Raw genomic sequence first — 23,599 nt, forward strand, 5'->3', positions numbered from 1 at the left:
TCTATGATTCTATTCTATGATTCTATTCTTTGATTCTATTCTTTGATTCTATTCAATGATTCTATTCTATGATTCTATTCTTTGATTCTATTCTATGATTCTATTTTATGACTCTATCCTTTGATTCTATTCTATGATTCTATTCTTTGATTCTATTCTTTGATTCTATTCTTTGATTCTATTCTATGATTCTATTCTATGATTCTATTCTTTGATTCTATTCGATGATTCTATTCTATGATTCTACTCTATGATTCTATTCTATGATTCTATTCTTTGATTCTATTCTTTGATTCTATTCTAAAATTAAATTATATGATTCTATTCTATGATTCTTTTATCTGATTCTATTCTTTGATTCTATTCTTGATTCTAGTCTATGATTCTATTCTATGATTCTATTCTATGATTCTATTCTTTCTTTCTATTCTTTGATTCTATTCTATGATTCTATTCTATGATTCTATTCTTTGATTCTATTCTATGATTCTATTCTATGATTCTATTCTTTGATTCTATTCTTTGATTCTATTCAATGATTCTATTCTATCATTCTATTCTTTGATTCTATTCTATGATTCTATTTTATGATTCTATTCTTTGATTCTATTCTATTATTCTATTCTTTGATTCTATTCTTTGATTCTATTCTTTGATTCTATTCTCTGATTCTATTCTATGATTCTCTTCTATGATTCCATTCTATGATTCTATTCTATGATTCAATTCTATGATTCTATTCTATGATTCTATTCTATGATTCTATTATCTGATTCTATCCTTTGATTCCAATCTTGATTCTATTCTATGATTCTATTCTATGATTCTATTCTATGATTCTATTCTTTGATTCAATTCTTTGATTCTATTCTATGATTCTATTTTTTGATTCTATTCTTTGAATCTATTCTATGATTCCAGTCGATGATTCTATTCTTTGATTCTACTCTTTGATTCTATTCAATGATTCTATTCTATGATTCTATTCTTTGATTCTATTCCATGATTCAATTTGTGATTCTATTCTTTGATTCTATTCTATGATTCTATTCTCTGATTCTATTCTATGATTCTACTCTATGATTCTATCTTTGATTCTATTCTTTGATTCTATTCAATGATTCTATTCTTTGATTCTATTCTATGATTCTATTCTTTGATTCTATTCTTTGATTCTATTCTATGATTCTATTCTATCATTCTATTCTTTGATTCTATTCTTTGATTCTGTTCTATGATTCAATTCTATGATTCTATTCTTTGATTCTATTCTATGATAAGATTCTATGATTCTATTCATTGATTCTATTCTATGATTCTATTCTATGATTCTATTCTTTGATTCTATTCTATGATTCTATTCTATGATTATATTCGATGATTCTATTCTATGATTCTATTCTTTGATTCTATTCTTTGATTCAATTCTATGATTCTATTCTATGATTCTATTCTTTGATTCTATTCTTTGATTCTATTCAATGATTCTATTCTTTGAATCTATTCTATGATTCTATTCTATGATTCTATTCTGTGATTCTATTCTTTGATTCCATTCGATGATTCTATTCTATGATTCTACTCTATGATTCTATTCTATGATTCTATTCTTTGATTCTATTCTTTGATTCTATTCTATAATTCAATTCTATGATTCTATTCTATGATTCTATTCTATGATTCTATTATCTGATTCTATTCTTTGATTCTATTCTTGATTCTAGTCTATGATTCTATTCTATTATTTTATTCTATGATTCTATTCTTTGCTTCTATTCTTTGATTCTATTCTATGCTTCTATTCTATGATTCTATTCTTTGATTCTATTCTTTGATTCTATTCTCTGATTCTATTCTTTGATTCTATTCTTTGATTCTATTCAATGATTCTATTCTACGATTCTATTCTATGATTCTACTCTTTGATTCTATTCTTTGATTCTATTCTATGATTCTATTCTATCATTCTATTCCTTGATTCTATTCTTTGATTCTGTTCTATGATTCTATTCTATGATTCTATTCTTTGATTCTATTCTATGATTCGATTCAATGATTCTATTCTCTGATTCTATTCTATGATTCTATTCTTTGATTCTATTCTTTGATTCTATTCTATGATTCTATTCTATGATTCTATTCTTTGACTCTATTCTTTGATTCTATTCAATGATTCTATTCTATGATTCTATTCTATGATTCTATTCTATGATTCTATTCTTTGATTCTATTCTTTGTTTCTATTCTATAATTCAATTCTATGATTCTATTCTATGATTCTATTCTATGATTCTATTATCTGATTCTATTCTTTGATTCTATTCTTGATTCTATTCTATGATTCTATTCTATGATTCTATTCTATGATTCTATTCGTTGATTCTATTGTTTGATTCTATTCTATGATTCTATTCTATTATTCTATTCGATGATTCTATTTTATGATTCTATTCTTTGATTCTATTCTATGATTCTATTCCATGATTCTATTCTATGATTCTATTCTATTATTCTATTCTATGATTCTATTCTTTGATTCTATTCTATGACACTATTCTATGATTCTATGCTTTAATTCTATTCTATTATTCTATTCTATGATTCTATTCTATGATTCTATTCTATAATTCTATTCTATGATTCTATTCCTTGATTCAATTCTATGATTCTATTCTATGATTCTATTCTTTGATTCTATTCTATTATTCTATTCTATGATTCTATTCTACGATTCTAATCTATGATTCTATTCTTTGATTCTATTCTATGATTCTATTCTATGATTCTATTCTATGATTCTATTCTATGATTCTATTCTATGATTCTATTCTTTGATTCTATTCTTTGATTCTGTTCTTTGATACTATTCTTTGATTCTATTCTTTGATCCTATTCTATGACTCTATTCTATGATTCTATTCTTTGATTCTATTCTATGATTCTATTCTATGATTCTATTCTATGATTCTATTCTCTGATTCTATTCTATGATTCTATTCTTTGATTCTATTCTATGACTCTATTCTATAATTCTATTGTATGATTCTATTCTATGATTCTATTCTATGATTCTATTCTTTGATTCTATTCTATGATTCTATTCTTTGATTCTATTCTATGATTCTATTCTATGATTCTATTCGATGATTCTATTCTATGATTCTATTCTTTGATTCTATTCTTTGATTCTATTCTATGATTCTATTCTATGATTCTATTCTATGATTCTATTGTTTGATTCTATTCGATGATTCTATTCTATGATTCTACTCTATGATTCTATTCTATGATCCTATTCTTTGATTCTATTCTTTGATTCTTTTCTAAAATTCAATTCTATGATTCTATTCTATGATTCTATTCTATGATTCTTTTATCTGATTCATATTCTTTGATTCTATTCTTGATTCTAGTCTATGATTCTATTCTATGATTCTATTCTTTCTTTCTATTCTTTGATTCTATTTTATGATTCTATTCTATGATTCTATTCTTTGATTCTATTCTATGATTCTATTCTATGATTCTATTCTTTGATTCTATTCTTTGATTCTATTCTATGATTCTATTCTTTGATTCTATTCTATGATTCTATTTTATGATTCTATTCTTTGATTCTATTCTATGATTCTATTCTTTGATTCTATTCTTTGATTCTATTCGTTGATTCTATTCTCTGATTCTATTCTATGATTCTATTCTATGATTCCATTCTTTGATTCTATTCTATGATTCTATTCTATGATTCTATTCTATGATTCTATTCTATGATTCTATTATCTGATTCTATTCTTTGATTCCAATCTTGATTCTATTCTATGATTCTATTCTATGATTCTATTCTATGATTCAATTCTTTGAATCTATTCTATGATTCTATTCTATGATTCTATTCTTTGATTCTATTCTTTGATTCTATTCAATGATTCTATTCTATGATTCTATTCTTTGATTCTATTCTTTGATTCTATTCAATGATTCTATTCTATGATTCTATTCTTTGATTCTATTCCATGATTCAACTTGTGATTCTATTCTTTGATTCTATTCTATGATTCTATTCTCTGATTCTATTCTATGATTCTACTCTATGATTCTATCTTTGATTCTATTCTTTGATTCTATTCAATGATTCTATTCTTTGATTCTATTCTATGATTCTATTCTTTGATTCTATTCTTTGATTCTATTCTATGATTCTATTCTATCATTCTATTCTTTGATTCTATTCTTTGATTCTATTCTTTGATTCTATTCTATGATTCTATTCTTTGATTCTATTCTTTGATTCTATTCAATGATTCTATTCTATGATTCTATTCTTTGATTCTATTCCATGATTCAATTTGTGATTCTATTCTTTGATTCTATTCTATGATTCTATTCTCTGATTCTATTCTATGATTCTCCTCTATGGTTCTATCTTTGATTCTATTCTTTGATTCTATTCAATGATTCTATTCTTTGATTCTATTCTATGATTCTATTCTTTGATTCTATTCTGAGATTCTATTCTTTGATTCTATTCTTTGATTTTATTCTTTGATTCTATTCTCTGATACTATTCTATGATTCTAATCCATGATTCCATTCTATGATTCTATTCTATGATTCTATTCTATGATTCTATTCTATGATTCTATTCTATGATTCTTTTATCTGATTCTATTCTATGATTCCAATCTTGATTCTATTCTATGATTCTATTCTATGATTCTATTCTATGATTCTATTCTTTGATTCTATTCTTTGATTCTATTCTATGATTCTATTCTATCACTCTATTATTTGATTCTATTCTTTGATTCTGTTCTATGATTCTATTCTATGATTCTATTCTTTGATTCTATTCTATGATTCGATTCAATGATTCTATTCTTTGATTCTATTCTATGATTCTATTCTTTGATTCTATTCTTTGATTCTATTCTATGATTCTATTCTATGATTCTATTCTTTGACTCTATTCTTTGATTCTATTCGATGATTCTATTCTATGATTCTATTTTATGATTCTATTCTATGATTCTGTTCTTTGATTCTATTCTTTGTTTCTATTCTATAATTCAATTCTATGATTCTATTCTATGATTCTATTCTATGATTCTATTTTCTGATTCTATTCTTTGATTCTATTCTTGATTCTACTCTTTGATTCTATTCTATGATTCTATTCTATGATTCTATTCCTTGATTCTATTCTATTATTCTATTCGATGATTCTATTTTATGATTCTATTCTTTGATTCTATTCTATGATTCTATTCCATGATTCTATTCTATGATTCAATTCTATTATTCTATTCTATGATTCTATTCTTTGATTCTATTCTATGACACTATTCTATGCTTCTATGCTTTGATTCTATTCTATTATTCTATTCTATGATTCTATTCTATGATTCTATTCTATAATTCTATTCTATGATTCTATTCCTTGATTCAATTCTTTGATTCTATTCTATGATTCTATTCTTTGATTCTATTCTATTGTTCTATTCTATGATTCTACTCTATGATTCTAATCTATGATTCTATTCTTTGATTCTATTCTATGATTCTATTCTATGATTCTATTCTATGATTCTATTCTATGATTCTATTCTATGATTCTATTCTTTGATTCTATTCTTTGATTCTATTCTTTGATACTATTCTTTGATTCTATTCTTTGATTCTATTCCATGATTCAATTTGTGATTATATTCTTTGATTCTATTCTATGATTCTATTCTCTGATTCTATTCTATGATTCTACTCTATGATTCTATCTTTGATTCTATTCTTTGATTCTATTCAATGATTCTATTCTTTGATTCTATTCTATGATTCTATTCTTTGAATCTATTCTTTGATTCTATTCTATGATTCTATTCTATCATTCTATTCTTTGATTCTATTCTTTGATTATATTCTTTGATTCTATTCTATGATTCTATTCTATGATTCTATTCTTTGAATCTATTCTATGATTCTATTCTATGATTCTATTCTTTGATTCTATTCTTTGATTCTATTCAATGATTCTATTCTATGATTCTATTCTTTGATTCTATTCCATGATTCAATTTGTGATTCTATTCTTTGATTCTATTCTATGATTCTATTCTCTGATTCTATTCTATGATTCTCCTCTATGATTCTATCTTTGATTCTATTCTTTGATTCTATTCAATGATTCTATTCTTTGATTCTATTCTATGATTCTATTCTTTGATTCTATTCTTTGATTCTATTCTATGATTCTATTCTATCATTCTATTCTTTGATTCTATTCTTTGATTCTGTTCTATGATTCAATTCTATGAATCTATTCTTTGATTCTATTCTATGATAAGATTCTATGATTCTATTCATTGATTCTATACTATGACTCTATTCTATGATTCTATTCTTTGATTCTATTCTATGATTCTATTCTATGATTCTATTCTATGATTCTATTCTATGATTCTATTCTTTGATTCTATTCTTTGATTCAATTCTTTGATTCTATTCTATGATTCTATTCTTTGATTCTATTCTTTGATTCTATTCTATGATTCTATTCTTTGAATCTATTCTATGATTCTATTCTATGATTCTTTTCTATGATTCTATTCTTTGATTCTATTCGATGATTCTATTCTATGATTCTACTCTATGATTCTATTCTATGCTTCTATTCTTTGATTCTACTCTTTGATTCTAGTCTATGATTCTATTCTATGATTCTATTCTATGATTCTACTCTTTGCTTCTATTCTTTGATTCTATTCTATGATTCTATTCTATGATTCTATTCTATGATTCTATTCTTTGATTCTATTCTATGATTCTATTCTATGATTCTATTCTTTGATTCTATTCCATGACTCTATTCTATGATTCTATTCTATGATTCTATTCTATGATTCTATTCTATGATTCTATTCTTTGATTCTATTCTGAGATTCTATTCTTTGATTCTATTCTTTGATTCTATTCTTTGATTCTATTCTCTGATACTATTCTATGATTCTAATCCATGATTCCATTCTATGATTCTATTCTATGATTCTATTCTATGATTCTATTCTATGATTCTATTCTATGATTCTTTTATCTGATTCTATTCTATGATTCCAATCTTGATTCTATTCTATGATTCTATTCTATGATTCTATTCTATGATTCTATTATTTGATTCTATTCTTTGATTCTATTCTATGATTCTATTCTATCATTCTATTATTTGATTCTATTCTTTGATTCTGTTCTATGATTCTATTCTATGATTCTATTCTTTGATTCTATTCTATGATTCGATTCAATGATTCTATTCTTTGATTCTATTCTATGATTCTATTCTTTGATTCTATTCTTTGATTCTATTCTATGATTCTATTCTATGATTCTATTCTTTGACTCTATTCTTTGATTCTATTCGATGATTCTATTCTATGATTCTATTCTATGATTCTATTCTATGATTCTGATCTTTGATTCTATTCTTTGTTTCTATTCTATAATTCAATTCTATGATTCTATTCTATGATTCTATTCTATGATTCTATTTTCTGATTCTATTCTTTGATTCTATTCTTGATTCTACTCTTTGATTCTATTCTATGATTCTATTCTATGATTCTATTCCTTGATTCTATTCTATTATTCTATTCGATGATTCTATTTTATGATTCTATTCTTTGATTCTATTCTATGATTCTATTCCATGATTCTATTCTATGATTCAATTCTATTATTCTATTCTATGATTCTATTCTTTGATTCTATTCTATGACACTATTCTATGCTTCTATGCTTTGATTCTATTCTATTATTCTATTCTATGATTCTATTCTATGATTCTATTCTATAATTCTATTCTATGATTCTATTCCTTGATTCAATTCTTTGATTCTATTCTATGATTCTATTCTTTGATTCTATTCTATTGTTCTATTCTATGATTCTACTCTATGATTCTAATCTATGATTCTATTCTTTGATTCTATTCTATGATTCTATTCTATGATTCTATTCTATGATTCTATTCTATGATTCTATTCTATGATTCTATTCTTTGATTCTATTCTTTGATTCTATTCTTTGATACTATTCTTTGATTCTATTCTTTGATCCTATTCGATGATTCTATTCTATGATTCTATTCTATGATTCTATTCTATGATTCTATTCTCTGATTCTATTCTATGATTCTATTCTTTGATTCTATTCTATGACTCTATTCTATGATTCTATTCTATGATTCTATTCTATGATTCTATTCTATGATTCTATTCTTTGATTCTATTCTATGATTCTATACTTTGATTCTATTCTATGATTCTATTCTATGATTCTATTCTTTGATTCTATTCTATGATTCTATTCTTTGATTCTATTCTTTGATTCTATTCTATGATTCTATTCTATGATTCTATTCTATGATTCTATTCTTTCATTCTATTCGATGATTGTATTCTATGATTCTACTCTATGATTCTATTCTATGATTCTATTCTTTGATTCTATTCTTTGATTCTATTCTAAAATTCAATTCTATGATTCTATTCTATGATTCTTTTATCTGATTCTATTCTTTGATTCTATTCTTGATTCTAGTCTATGATTCTATTCTATGATTCTATTCTATGATTCTATTCTTTGATTATATTCTTTGATTCTATTCAATGATTCTATTCTTTGATTCTATTTTATGATTCTATTCTTTGATTCTATTCTATGATTCTATTCTTTGATTCTATTCTTTGATTCTATTCTTTGATTCTATTCTCTGATTCTATTCTATGATTCTATTCTATGATTCTATTCTATGATTCTATTCTATGGTTCTATTCTATGATTCTATTATCTGATTCTATTCTTTGATTCCAATCTTGATTTTATTCTATGATTCTATTCTATGATTCTATTCTATGATTCTATTCTTTGATTCTATTCTTTGATTCTATTCTATGATTCTATTCTATGATTCTATTCTTTGAATCTATTCTATGATTCTATTCTATGATTCTATTCTTTGATTCTATTCTTTGATTCTATTCAATGATTCTATTCTATGATTCTATTCTTTGATTCTATTCCATGATTCAATTTGTGATTCTATTATTTGATTCTATTCTATGATTCTATTCTCTGATTCTATTCTATGATTCTACTCTATGATTCTATCTTTGATTCTATTCTTTGATTCTATTCAATGATTCTATTCTTTGATTCTAATCTATGATTCTATTCTTTGATTCTATTCTTTGATTCTATTCTATGATTCTATTCTATGATTCTATTCTTTGATTCTATTCTTTGATTCTGTTCTATGATTCTATTCTATGATTCTATTCTTTGATTCTATTCTATGATTCTATTCTTTGATTCTATTCTTTGATTCTATTCTATGATTCTATTCTATGATTCTATTCTATGATTCTATTCTTTCATTCTATTCGATGATTGTATTCTATGATTCTACTCTATGATTCTATTCTATGATTCTATTCTTTGATTCTATTCTTTGATTCTATTCTAAAATTCAATTCTATGATTCTATTCTATGATTCTTTTATCTGATTCTATTCTTTGATTCTATTCTTGATTCTAGTCTATGATTCTATTCTATGATTCTATTCTATGATTCTATTCTTTGATTATATTCTTTGATTCTATTCAATGATTCTATTCTTTGATTCTATTTTATGATTCTATTCTTTGATTCTATTCTATGATGCTATTCTTTGATTCTATTCTTTGATTCTATTCTTTGATTCTATTCTCTGATTCTATTCTATGATTCTATTCTATGATTCTATTCTATGATTCTATTCTATGGTTCTATTCTATGATTCTATTATCTGATTCTATTCTTTGATTCCAATCTTGATTTTATTCTATGATTCTATTCTATGATTCTATTCTATGATTCTATTCTTTGATTCTATTCTTTGATTCTATTCTATGATTCTATTCTATGATTCTATTCTTTGAATCTATTCTATGATTCTATTCTATGATTCTATTCTTTGATTCTATTCTTTGATTCTATTCAATGATTCTATTCTATGATTCTATTCTTTGATTCTATTCCATGATTCAATTTGTGATTCTATTCTTTGATTCTATTCTATGATTCTATTCTCTGATTCTATTCTATGATTCTACTCTATGATTCCATCTTTGATTCTATTCTTTGATTCTATTCAATGATTCTATTCTTTGATTCTATTCTATGATTCTATTCTTTGATTCTATTCTTTGATTCTATTCTATGATTCTATTCTATGATTCTATTCTTTGATTCTATTCTTTGATTCTGTTCTATGATTCAATTCTATGATTCTATTCTTTGATTCTATTCTATGATAAGATTCTATGATTCTATTCATTGATTCTATTCTATGATTCTATACTTTGATTCTATTCTTTGATTCTATTCTATGATTCTATTCTATGATTCTATTCTATGATTCTATTCTGTGATTCTATTCTATGATTCTATTCTTTGATTCAATTCAATGATTCTATTCTATGATTCTATTCTTTGATTCTATTCTTTGATTCTATTCTATGATTCTATTCTTTGAATCTATTCTATGATTCTATTCTATGGTTCTATTCTATGATTCTATTCTTTGATTCTATTCGATGATTCTGTTCTATGATTCTACTCTATGATTCTATTCTATGATTCTATTCTTTGATTCTATTCTTTGATTCTATTCTATAATTCAATTCTATGATTCTATTCTTTGATCCTATTCTATGATTCTATTCTTTGATTCTATTCTTTGAGTCTATTCTATGATTCTATTCTATGATTCAGTTCTATCATTCTATTCTATGATTCTATTCCTTGATTCTATTCTATTATTCTATTCGATGATTCTATTCTATGATTCTATTCTCTGATTCTATTCTATGATTCTGCTCTATGATTCTATTCTTTGATTCTATTCTTTGATTCTATTCAATGATTCTATTCTTTGTTTCTAATCTATGATTCTATTCTTTGATTCTATTCTTTGATTCTATTCAATGATTCTATTCTATCATTCTATTCTTTGATTCTATTCTTTGATTCTGTTCTAAGATTCTGTTCTATGGTTCTATCCTATGATTCTATTCTTTGATTCTATTCTATGATTCGATTCTATGATTCTATTCATTGATTCTATTCTATGATTCTATTCTATGATTTTATTCTTTGATTCTGTTCGATGATTCTACTCTATGATTCTATTCTATGATTCTATTCTATGATTCTATTCTTTGATTCTATTCTTTGATTCTATTCTATGATTCTATTCTATGATTCTATTCTATGATTCTATTTTATGATTCTATTCTATGATTCTATTCTTTGATTCTATTCTTTGATTCTATTCGAAAATTCAATTCTATGATTCTATTCTTTGATTCTCTTCTTGATTCTATTCTATGATTCAATTCTATGTTTCTATTCTATGATTCTATTCCTTGATTCTATTGTTTGATTCTATTCTATGATTCTATTCTATGATTCTATTCCTTGATTCTATTCTATGATTCTATTCCATGATTCTATTCTTTGATTCTATTCTTTGATTCTATTCTATGATTCTATTCTTTGATTCTATTCTTGATTCTAGTCTATGATTCTATTCTATGATTCTATTCTATGATTCTATTCTTTGATTATATTCTTTGATTCTATTCAATGATTCTATTCTATGATTCTATTTTATGATTCTATTCTTTGATTCTATTCTATGATTCTATTCTTTGATTCTATTCTTTGATTCTATTCTTTGATTCTATTCTCTGATTCTATTCTATGATTCTATTCTATGATTCTATTCTATGATTCTATTCTATGGTTCTATTCTATGATTCTATTATCTGATTCTATTCTTTGATTCCAATCTTGATTTTATTCTATGATTCTATTCTATGATTCTATTCTATGATTCTATTCTTTGATTCTATTCTTTGATTCTATTCTATGATTCTATTCTATGATTCTATTCTTTGAATCTATTCTATGATTCTATTCTATGATTCTATTCTTTGATTCTATTCTTTGATTCTATTCAATGATTCTATTCTATGATTCTATTCTTTGATTCTATTCCATGATTCAATTTGTGATTCTATTCTTTGATTCTATTCTATGATTCTATTCTCTGATTCTATTCTATGATTCTACTCGATGATTCTATCTTTGATTCTATTCTTTGATTCTATTCAATGATTCTATTCTTTGATTCTATTCTATGATTCTATTCTTTGATTCTATTCTTTGATTCTATTCTATGATTCTATTCTATGATTCTATTCTTTGATTCTATTCTTTGATTCTGTTCTATGATTCAATTCTATGATTCTATTCTTTGATTCTATTCTATGATAAGATTCTATGATTCTATTCATTGATTCTATTCTATGATTCTATTCTTTGATTCTATTCTTTGATTCTATTCTATGATTCTATTCTATGATTCTATTCTATGATCCTATTCTGTGATTCTATTCTATGATTCTATTCTTTGATTCAATTCAATGATTCTATTCTATGATTCTATTCTTTGATTCTATTCTTTGATTGTATTCTATGATTCTATTCTTTGAATCTATTCTATGATTCTATTCTATGGTTCTATTCTATGATTCTATTCTTTGATTCTATTCGATGATTCTGTTCTATGATTCTACTCTATGATTCTATTCTATGATTCTATTCTTTGATTCTATTCTTTGATTCTATTCTATAATTCAATTCTATGATTCTATTCTTTGATCCTATTCTATGATTCTATTCTTTGATTCTGTTCTTTGAGTCTATTCTATGATTCTATTCTATGATTCAGTTCTATCATTCTATTCTATGATTCTATTCCTTGATTCTATTCTATTATTCTATTCGATGATTCTATTCTATGATTCTATTCTCTGATTCTATTCTATGATTCTACTCTATGATTCTATTCTTTGATTCTATTCTTTGATTCTATTCAATGATTCTATTCTTTGTTTCTATTCTATGATTCTATTCTTTGATTCTATTCTTTGATTCTATTCAATGATTCTATTCTATCATTCTATTCTTTGATTCTATTCTTTGATTCTGTTCTAAGATTCTGTTCTATGGTTCTATCCTATGATTCTATTCTTTGATTCTATTCTATGATTCGATTCTATGATTCTATTCATTCATTCTATTCTATGATTCTATTCTATGATTTTATTCTTTGATTCTGTTCGATGATTCTACTCTATGATTCTATTCTATGATTCTATTCTATGATTCTATTCTTTGATTCTATTCTTTGATTCTATTCTATGATTCTATTCTATGATTCTATTCTATGATTCTATTTTATGATTCTATTCTATGATTCTATTCTTTGATTCTATTCTTTGATTCTATTCGAAAATTCAATTCTATGATTCTATTCTTTGATTCTCTTCTTGATTCTATTCTATGATTCAATTCTATGTTTCTATTCTATGATTCTATTCCTTGATTCTATTGTTTGATTCTATTCTATGATTCTATTCTATGATTCTATTCCTTGATTCTATTCTATGATTCTATTCCATGATTCTATTCTTTGATTCTATTCTTTGATTCTATTCAATGATTCTATTCTATGATTCTATTCTTTCATTCTATTCTGTGATTCTATTTTATGATTCTATTTTTTGATTCTATTCTATGATTATATTCTATGAATCTATTTTATGATTATATTCTATAATTCTATTCTATGATTCTTTTCTTTGATTCTATTCTTTGATTCTATTCTATGAATCTATTCTTTGATTCTATTCGATTATTCTATTCGATGATTCAATTCTGTGAGTCTATTCTTTGATTCTATTCCTTGATTCTTTTCTATGATTCTATTCTTTGAATCCATTCTTTGATTTATTCTTTGATTCTGTTCTTTGACCCTATTCTATGATTCTATTCTTTGATTCTATTCTTTGATTCTATTCTATGATTCTATTCTATGATTCTATTCTATGATTCGATTCTATGATTCTATTCTTTGATTGTATTCTATGATTCTATTCTATGATTCTATTCTATGATTCTATTCTTTGATTCTATTCTATGATTCTGTTCCATGATTCTATTCTATGATTCTATTCTTTGATTTTATTCTTTGATTCTATTCTATGATTCTATTCTTTGAATCTATTCTATGATTCAATTCTATGATTCTATTCATTGATTCTATTCTATGATTCTATTCTATGATTCTATTCTTTGATTCTATTCTCTGATTCTTTTCTATGATTCTATTCTATGATTCTATTCTATGATTCTATTCTTTGATTCTATTCTTTGATTCTATTCTATGATTCTATTCTATGATTCTAGTCTATGATTCTATTATTTGATTCTATTCGATGATTCTATTCTATGATTCTACTCTATGATTCTATTCTATGATTCTATTCTTTGATTCTATTCTTTGGTTCTATTCTATAATTCAATTATATGATTCTATTCTATGAATCTATTCTATGATTCTATTATCTGATTCTATTCTTTGATTCTATTCTTGATTCTAGTCTATGATTCTATTCTATGATTCTATTCTATGATTCTATTCTTTGTTTCTATTCTTTGATTCAATTCTATGATTCTATTCTATGATCCTATTCTTAGATTCTATTCAATGATTCTATTCTATGATTCTATTCATTGATTCTATTCTTTGATTCTATTCAATGATTCTATTCTATGATGCTATTCTTTGATTCTATTCTATGATTCTATTTTGTGATTCTATTATTTGATTCTATTCTATGATTCTATTCTCTGATAATATTCTATGATTCTACTCTATGATTCTATTCTTTGATTCAATTCTTTGATTCTATTCAATGATTCTATTCTTTGATTCTATTCTATGATTCTATTCTTTGATTCTATTCTTTGATTCTATTCTATGATTCTATTCTATCATTCTATTCTTTGATTCTATTCTTTGATTCTGTTCTATGATTCTATTCTATGATTCTATTCTTTGATTCTATTCTATGATTCGGTTCTATGATTCTATTCATTGATTCTATTCGATGATTCTATTCTATGATTCTATTTTTTGATTCTATTCTATGATTCTATTCTATGATTCTATTCTATGTTTCTATTCTATGATTCTATTCTTTGATTCTATTCTTTGATTCTATTCTATGATTCTATTCTATGATTCTATTCGATGATTCTATTCTTTGATTCTATTCTTTGATTCTATTCGATGATTCTATTCTATGATTCTATTCTATGATTCTATTCTATGATTCTATTCTTTGATTCTATTCTTTGATTCTATTCTATAATTCAATTCTATGATTCTATTCTATGATTCTATTCTATGATTCTGTTATCTGATTCTATTCTTTGATTCTATTCTTGATTCTATTCTATGATTCTAATCTATGATTCTATTCTTTGATTCTATTCTATGATTCTATTCTATGATTCTATTCTTTCATTCTATTCTTTGATTCTATTCAGTGATTCTATTCTATGATTCTATTCTTTGATTCTATTCTATGATTTTATTTTATGATTCTATTTTTTGATTCTATTCTTTGATTCTATTCTATGATTCTATTCTATGATTCTATTCTATAATTCTATTCTACGATTCTATTCTTTGATTCTATTCTATGATTCTATTCTATGATTCTATTCTTTGATTCTATTCTATTATTCTATTCTGTGATTCTATTCTTGATTCTAGTCTATGATTCTATTCTATGATTCTATTCTATGATTCTATTCTTTGATTATATTCTTTGATTCTATTCAATGATTCTATTCTATGATTCTATTTTATGATTCTATTCTTTGATTCTATTCTATGATTCTATTCTTTGATTCTATTCTTTGATTCTATTCTTTGATTCTATTCTCTGATTCTATTCTATGATTCTATTCTATGATTCTATTCTATGATTCTATTCTATGGTTCTATTCTATGATTCTATTATCTGATTCTATTCTTTGATTCCAATCTTGATTTTATTCTATGATTCTATTCTATGATTCTATTCTATGATTCTATTCTTTGATTCTATTCTTTGATTCTATTCTATGATTCTATTCTATGATTCTATTCTTTGAATCTATTCTATGATTCTATTCTATGATTCTATTCTTTGATTCTATTCTTTGATTCTATTCAATGATTCTATTCTATGATTCTATTCTTTGATTCTATTCCATGATTCAATTTGTGATTCTATTCTTTGATTCTATTCTATGATTCTATTCTCTGATTCTATTCTATGATTCTACTCGATGATTCTATCTTTGATTCTATTCTTTGATTCTATTCAATGATTCTATTCTTTGATTCTATTCTATGATTCTATTCTTTGATTCTATTCTTTGATTCTATTCAATGATTCTATTCTATGATTCTATTCTTTGATTCTATTCCATGATTCAATTTGTGATTCTATTCTTTGATTCTATTCTATGATTCTATTCTCTGATTCTATTCTATGATTCTACTCGATGATTCTATCTTTGATTCTATTCTTTGATTCTATTCAATGATTCTATTCTTTGATTCTATTCTATGATTCTATTCTTTGATTCTATTCTTTGATTCTATTCTATGATTCTATTCTATGATTCTATTCTTTGATTCTATTCTTTGATTCTGTTCTATGATTCAATTCTATGATTCTATTCTTTGATTCTATTCTATGATAAGATTCTATGATTCTATTCATTGATTCTATTCTATGATTCTATTCTTTGATTCTATTCTTTGATTCTATTCTATGATTCTATTCTATGATTCTATTCTATGATCCTATTCTGTGATTCTATTCTATGATTCTATTCTTTGATTCAATTCAATGATTCTATTCTATGATTCTATTCTTTGATTCTATTCTTTGATTGTATTCTATGATTCTATTCTTTGAATCTATTCTATGATTCTATTCTATGGTTCTATTCTATGATTCTATTCTTTGATTCTATTCGATGATTCTGTTCTATGATTCTACTCTATGATTCTATTCTATGATTCTATTCTTTGATTCTATTCTTTGATTCTATTCTATAATTCAATTCTATGATTCTATTCTTTGATCCTATTCTATGATTCTATTCTTTGATTCTGTTCTTTGAGTCTATTCTATGATTCTATTCTATGATTCAGTTCTATCATTCTATTCTATGATTCTATTCCTTGATTCTATTCTATTATTCTATTCGATGATTCTATTCTATGATTCTATTCTCTGATTCTATTCTATGATTCTACTCTATGATTCTATTCTTTGATTCTATTCTTTGATTCTATTCAATGATTCTATTCTTTGTTTCTATTCTATGATTCTATTCTTTGATTCTATTCTTTGATTCTATTCAATGATTCTATTCTATCATTCTATTCTTTGATTCTATTCTTTGATTCTGTTCTAAGATTCTGTTCTATGGTTCTATCCTATGATTCTATTCTTTGATTCTATTCTATGATTCGATTCTATGATTCTATTCATTCATTCTATTCTATGATTCTATTCTATGATTTTATTCTTTGATTCTGTTCGATGATTCTACTCTATGATTCTATTCTATGATTCTATTCTATGATTCTATTCTTTGATTCTATTCTTTGATTCTATTCTATGATTCTATTCTATGATTCTATTCTATGATTCTATTTTATGATTCTATTCTATGATTCTATTCTTTGATTCTATTCTTTGATTCTATTCGAAAATTCAATTCTATGATTCTATTCTTTGATTCTCTTCTTGATTCTATTCTATGATTCAATTCTATGTTTCTATTCTATGATTCTATTCCTTGATTCTATTGTTTGATTCTATTCTATGATTCTATTCTATGATTCTATTCCTTGATTCTATTCTATGATTCTATTCCATGATTCTATTCTTTGATTCTATTCTTTGATTCTATTCAATGATTCTATTCTATGATTCTATTCTTTCATTCTATTCTGTGATTCTATTTTATGATTCTATTTTTTGATTCTATTCTATGATTATATTCTATGAATCTATTTTATGATTATATTCTATAATTCTATTCTATGATTCTTTTCTTTGATTCTATTCTTTGATTCTATTCTATGAATCTATTCTTTGATTCTATTCGATTATTCTATTCGATGATTCAATTCTGTGAGTCTATTCTTTGATTCTATTCCTTGATTCTTTTCTATGATTCTATTCTTTGAATCCATTCTTTGATTTATTCTTTGATTCTGTTCTTTGACCCTATTCTATGATTCTATTCTTTGATTCTATTCTTTGATTCTATTCTATGATTCTATTCTATGATTCTATTCTATGATTCGATTCTATGATTCTATTCTTTGATTGTATTCTATGATTCTATTCTATGATTCTATTCTATGATTCTATTCTTTGATTCTATTCTATGATTCTGTTCCATGATTCTATTCTATGATTCTATTCTTTGATTTTATTCTTTGATTCTATTCTATGATTCTATTCTTTGAATCTATTCTATGATTCAATTCTATGATTCTATTCATTGATTCTATTCTATGATTCTATTCTATGATTCTATTCTTTGATTCTATTCTCTGATTCTTTTCTATGATTCTATTCTATGATTCTATTCTATGATTCTATTCTTTGATTCTATTCTTTGATTCTATTCTATGATTCTATTCTATGATTCTAGTCTATGATTCTATTATTTGATTCTATTCGATGATTCTATTCTATGATTCTACTCTATGATTCTATTCTATGATTCTATTCTTTGATTCTATTCTTTGGTTCTATTCTATAATTCAATTATATGATTCTATTCTATGAATCTATTCTATGATTCTATTATCTGATTCTATTCTTTGATTCTATTCTTGATTCTAGTCTATGATTCTATTCTATGATTCTATTCTATGATTCTATTCTTTGTTTCTATTCTTTGATTCAATTCTATGATTCTATTCTATGATCCTATTCTTAGATTCTATTCAATGATTCTATTCTATGATTCTATTCATTGATTCTATTCTTTGATTCTATTCAATGATTCTATTCTATGATGCTATTCTTTGATTCTATTCTATGATTCTATTTTGTGATTCTATTATTTGATTCTATTCTATGATTCTATTCTCTGATAATATTCTATGATTCTACTCTATGATTCTATTCTTTGATTCAATTCTTTGATTCTATTCAATGATTCTATTCTTTGATTCTATTCTATGATTCTATTCTTTGATTCTATTCTTTGATTCTATTCTATGATTCTATTCTATCATTCTATTCTTTGATTCTATTCTTTGATTCTGTTCTATGATTCTATTCTATGATTCTATTCTTTGATTCTATTCTATGATTCGGTTCTATGATTCTATTCATTGATTCTATTCGATGATTCTATTCTATGATTCTATTTTTTGATTCTATTCTATGATTCTATTCTATGATTCTATTCTATGTTTCTATTCTATGATTCTATTCTTTGATTCTATTCTTTGATTCTATTCTATGATTCTATTCTATGATTCTATTCGATGATTCTATTCTTTGATTCTATTCTTTGATTCTATTCGATGATTCTATTCTATGATTCTATTCTATGATTCTATTCTATGATTCTATTCTTTGATTCTATTCTTTGATTCTATTCTATAATTCAATTCTATGATTCTATTCTATGATTCTATTCTATGATTCTGTTATCTGATTCTATTCTTTGATTCTATTCTTGATTCTATTCTATGATTCTAATCTATGATTCTATTCTTTGATTCTATTCTATGATTCTATTCTATGATTCTATTCTTTCATTCTATTCTTTGATTCTATTCAGTGATTCTATTCTATGATTCTATTCTTTGATTCTATTCTATGATTTTATTTTATGATTCTATTTTTTGATTCTATTCTTTGATTCTATTCTATGATTCTATTCTATGATTCTATTCTATAATTCTATTCTACGATTCTATTCTTTGATTCTATTCTATGATTCTATTCTATGATTCTATTCTTTGATTCTATTCTATTATTCTATTCTGTGATTCTATTCTTGATTCTAGTCTATGATTCTATTCTATGATTCTATTCTATGATTCTATTCTTTGATTATATTCTTTGATTCTATTCAATGATTCTATTCTATGATTCTATTTTATGATTCTATTCTTTGATTCTATTCTATGATTCTATTCTTTGATTCTATTCTTTGATTCTATTCTTTGATTCTATTCTCTGATTCTATTCTATGATTCTATTCTATGATTCTATTCTATGATTCTATTCTATGGTTCTATTCTATGATTCTATTATCTGATTCTATTCTTTGATTCCAATCTTGATTTTATTCTATGATTCTATTCTATGATTCTATTCTATGATTCTATTCTTTGATTCTATTCTTTGATTCTATTCTATGATTCTATTCTATGATTCTATTCTTTGAATCTATTCTATGATTCTATTCTATGATTCTATTCTTTGATTCTATTCTTTGATTCTATTCAATGATTCTATTCTATGATTCTATTCTTTGATTCTATTCCATGATTCAATTTGTGATTCTATTCTTTGATTCTATTCTATGATTCTATTCTCTGATTCTATTCTATGATTCTACTCGATGATTCTATCTTTGATTCTATTCTTTGATTCTATTCAATGATTCTATTCTTTGATTCTATTCTATGATTCTATTCTTTGATTCTATTCTTTGATTCTATTCTATGATTCTATTCTATGATTCTATTCTTTGATTCTATTCTTTGATTCTGTTCTATGATTCAATTCTATGATTCTATTCTTTGATTCTATTCTATGATAAGATTCTATGATTCTATTCATTGATTCTATTCTATGATTCTATTCTTTGATTCTATTCTTTGATTCTATTCTATGATTCTATTCTATGATTCTATTCTATGATCCTATTCTGTGATTCTATTCTATGATTCTATTCTTTGATTCAATTCAATGATTCTATTCTATGATTCTATTCTTTGATTCTATTCTTTGATTGTATTCTATGATTCTATTCTTTGAATCTATTCTATGATTCTATTCTATGGTTCTATTCTATGATTCTATTCTTTGATTCTATTCGATGATTCTGTTCTATGATTCTACTCTATGATTCTATTCTATGATTCTATTCTTTGATTCTATTCTTTGATTCTATTCTATAATTCAATTCTATGATTCTATTCTTTGATCCTATTCTATGATTCTATTCTTTGATTCTGTTCTTTGAGTCTATTCTATGATTCTATTCTATGATTCAGTTCTATCATTCTATTCTATGATTCTATTCCTTGATTCTATTCTATTATTCTATTCGATGATTCTATTCTATGATTCTATTCTCTGATTCTATTCTATGATTCTACTCTATGATTCTATTCTTTGATTCTATTCTTTGATTCTATTCAATGATTCTATTCTTTGTTTCTATTCTATGATTCTATTCTTTGATTCTATTCTTTGATTCTATTCAATGATTCTATTCTATCATTCTATTCTTTGATTCTATTCTTTGATTCTGTTCTAAGATTCTGTTCTATGGTTCTATCCTATGATTCTATTCTTTGATTCTATTCTATGATTCGATTCTATGATTCTATTCATTCATTCTATTCTATGATTCTATTCTATGATTTTATTCTTTGATTCTGTTCGATGATTCTACTCTATGATTCTATTCTATGATTCTATTCTATGATTCTATTCTTTGATTCTATTCTTTGATTCTATTCTATGATTCTATTCTATGATTCTATTCTATGATTCTATTTTATGATTCTATTCTATGATTCTATTCTTTGATTCTATTCTTTGATTCTATTCGAAAATTCAATTCTATGATTCTATTCTTTGATTCTCTTCTTGATTCTATTCTATGATTCAATTCTATGTTTCTATTCTATGATTCTATTCCTTGATTCTATTGTTTGATTCTATTCTATGATTCTATTCTATGATTCTATTCCTTGATTCTATTCTATGATTCTATTCCATGATTCTATTCTTTGATTCTATTCTTTGATTCTATTCAATGATTCTATTCTATGATTCTATTCTTTCATTCTATTCTGTGATTCTATTTTATGATTCTATTTTTTGATTCTATTCTATGATTATATTCTATGAATCTATTTTATGATTATATTCTATAATTCTATTCTATGATTCTTTTCTTTGATTCTATTCTTTGATTCTATTCTATGAATCTATTCTTTGATTCTATTCGATTATTCTATTCGATGATTCAATTCTGTGAGTCTATTCTTTGATTCTATTCCTTGATTCTTTTCTATGATTCTATTCTTTGAATCCATTCTTTGATTTATTCTTTGATTCTGTTCTTTGACCCTATTCTATGATTCTATTCTTTGATTCTATTCTTTGATTCTATTCTATGATTCTATTCTATGATTCTATTCTATGATTCGATTCTATGATTCTATTCTTTGATTGTATTCTATGATTCTATTCTATGATTCTATTCTATGATTCTATTCTTTGATTCTATTCTATGATTCTGTTCCATGATTCTATTCTATGATTCTATTCTTTGATTTTATTCTTTGATTCTATTCTATGATTCTATTCTTTGAATCTATTCTATGATTCAATTCTATGATTCTATTCATTGATTCTATTCTATGATTCTATTCTATGATTCTATTCTTTGATTCTATTCTCTGATTCTTTTCTATGATTCTATTCTATGATTCTATTCTATGATTCTATTCTTTGATTCTATTCTTTGATTCTATTCTATGATTCTATTCTATGATTCTAGTCTATGATTCTATTATTTGATTCTATTCGATGATTCTATTCTATGATTCTACTCTATGATTCTATTCTATGATTCTATTCTTTGATTCTATTCTTTGGTTCTATTCTATAATTCAATTATATGATTCTATTCTATGAATCTATTCTATGATTCTATTATCTGATTCTATTCTTTGATTCTATTCTTGATTCTAGTCTATGATTCTATTCTATGATTCTATTCTATGATTCTATTCTTTGTTTCTATTCTTTGATTCAATTCTATGATTCTATTCTATGATCCTATTCTTAGATTCTATTCAATGATTCTATTCTATGATTCTATTCATTGATTCTATTCTTTGATTCTATTCAATGATTCTATTCTATGATGCTATTCTTTGATTCTATTCTATGATTCTATTTTGTGATTCTATTATTTGATTCTATTCTATGATTCTATTCTCTGATAATATTCTATGATTCTACTCTATGATTCTATTCTTTGATTCAATTCTTTGATTCTATTCAATGATTCTATTCTTTGATTCTATTCTATGATTCTATTCTTTGATTCTATTCTTTGATTCTATTCTATGATTCTATTCTATCATTCTATTCTTTGATTCTATTCTTTGATTCTGTTCTATGATTCTATTCTATGATTCTATTCTTTGATTCTATTCTATGATTCGGTTCTATGATTCTATTCATTGATTCTATTCGATGATTCTATTCTATGATTCTATTTTTTGATTCTATTCTATGATTCTATTCTATGATTCTATTCTATGTTTCTATTCTATGATTCTATTCTTTGATTCTATTCTTT

Source organism: Somniosus microcephalus, chromosome 11, assembly GCF_052327205.1.
Source record: "Somniosus microcephalus isolate GS21.2 chromosome 11, FLI_Smic_1.0, whole genome shotgun sequence".
NCBI lineage: Eukaryota > Metazoa > Chordata > Chondrichthyes > Squaliformes > Somniosidae > Somniosus > Somniosus microcephalus.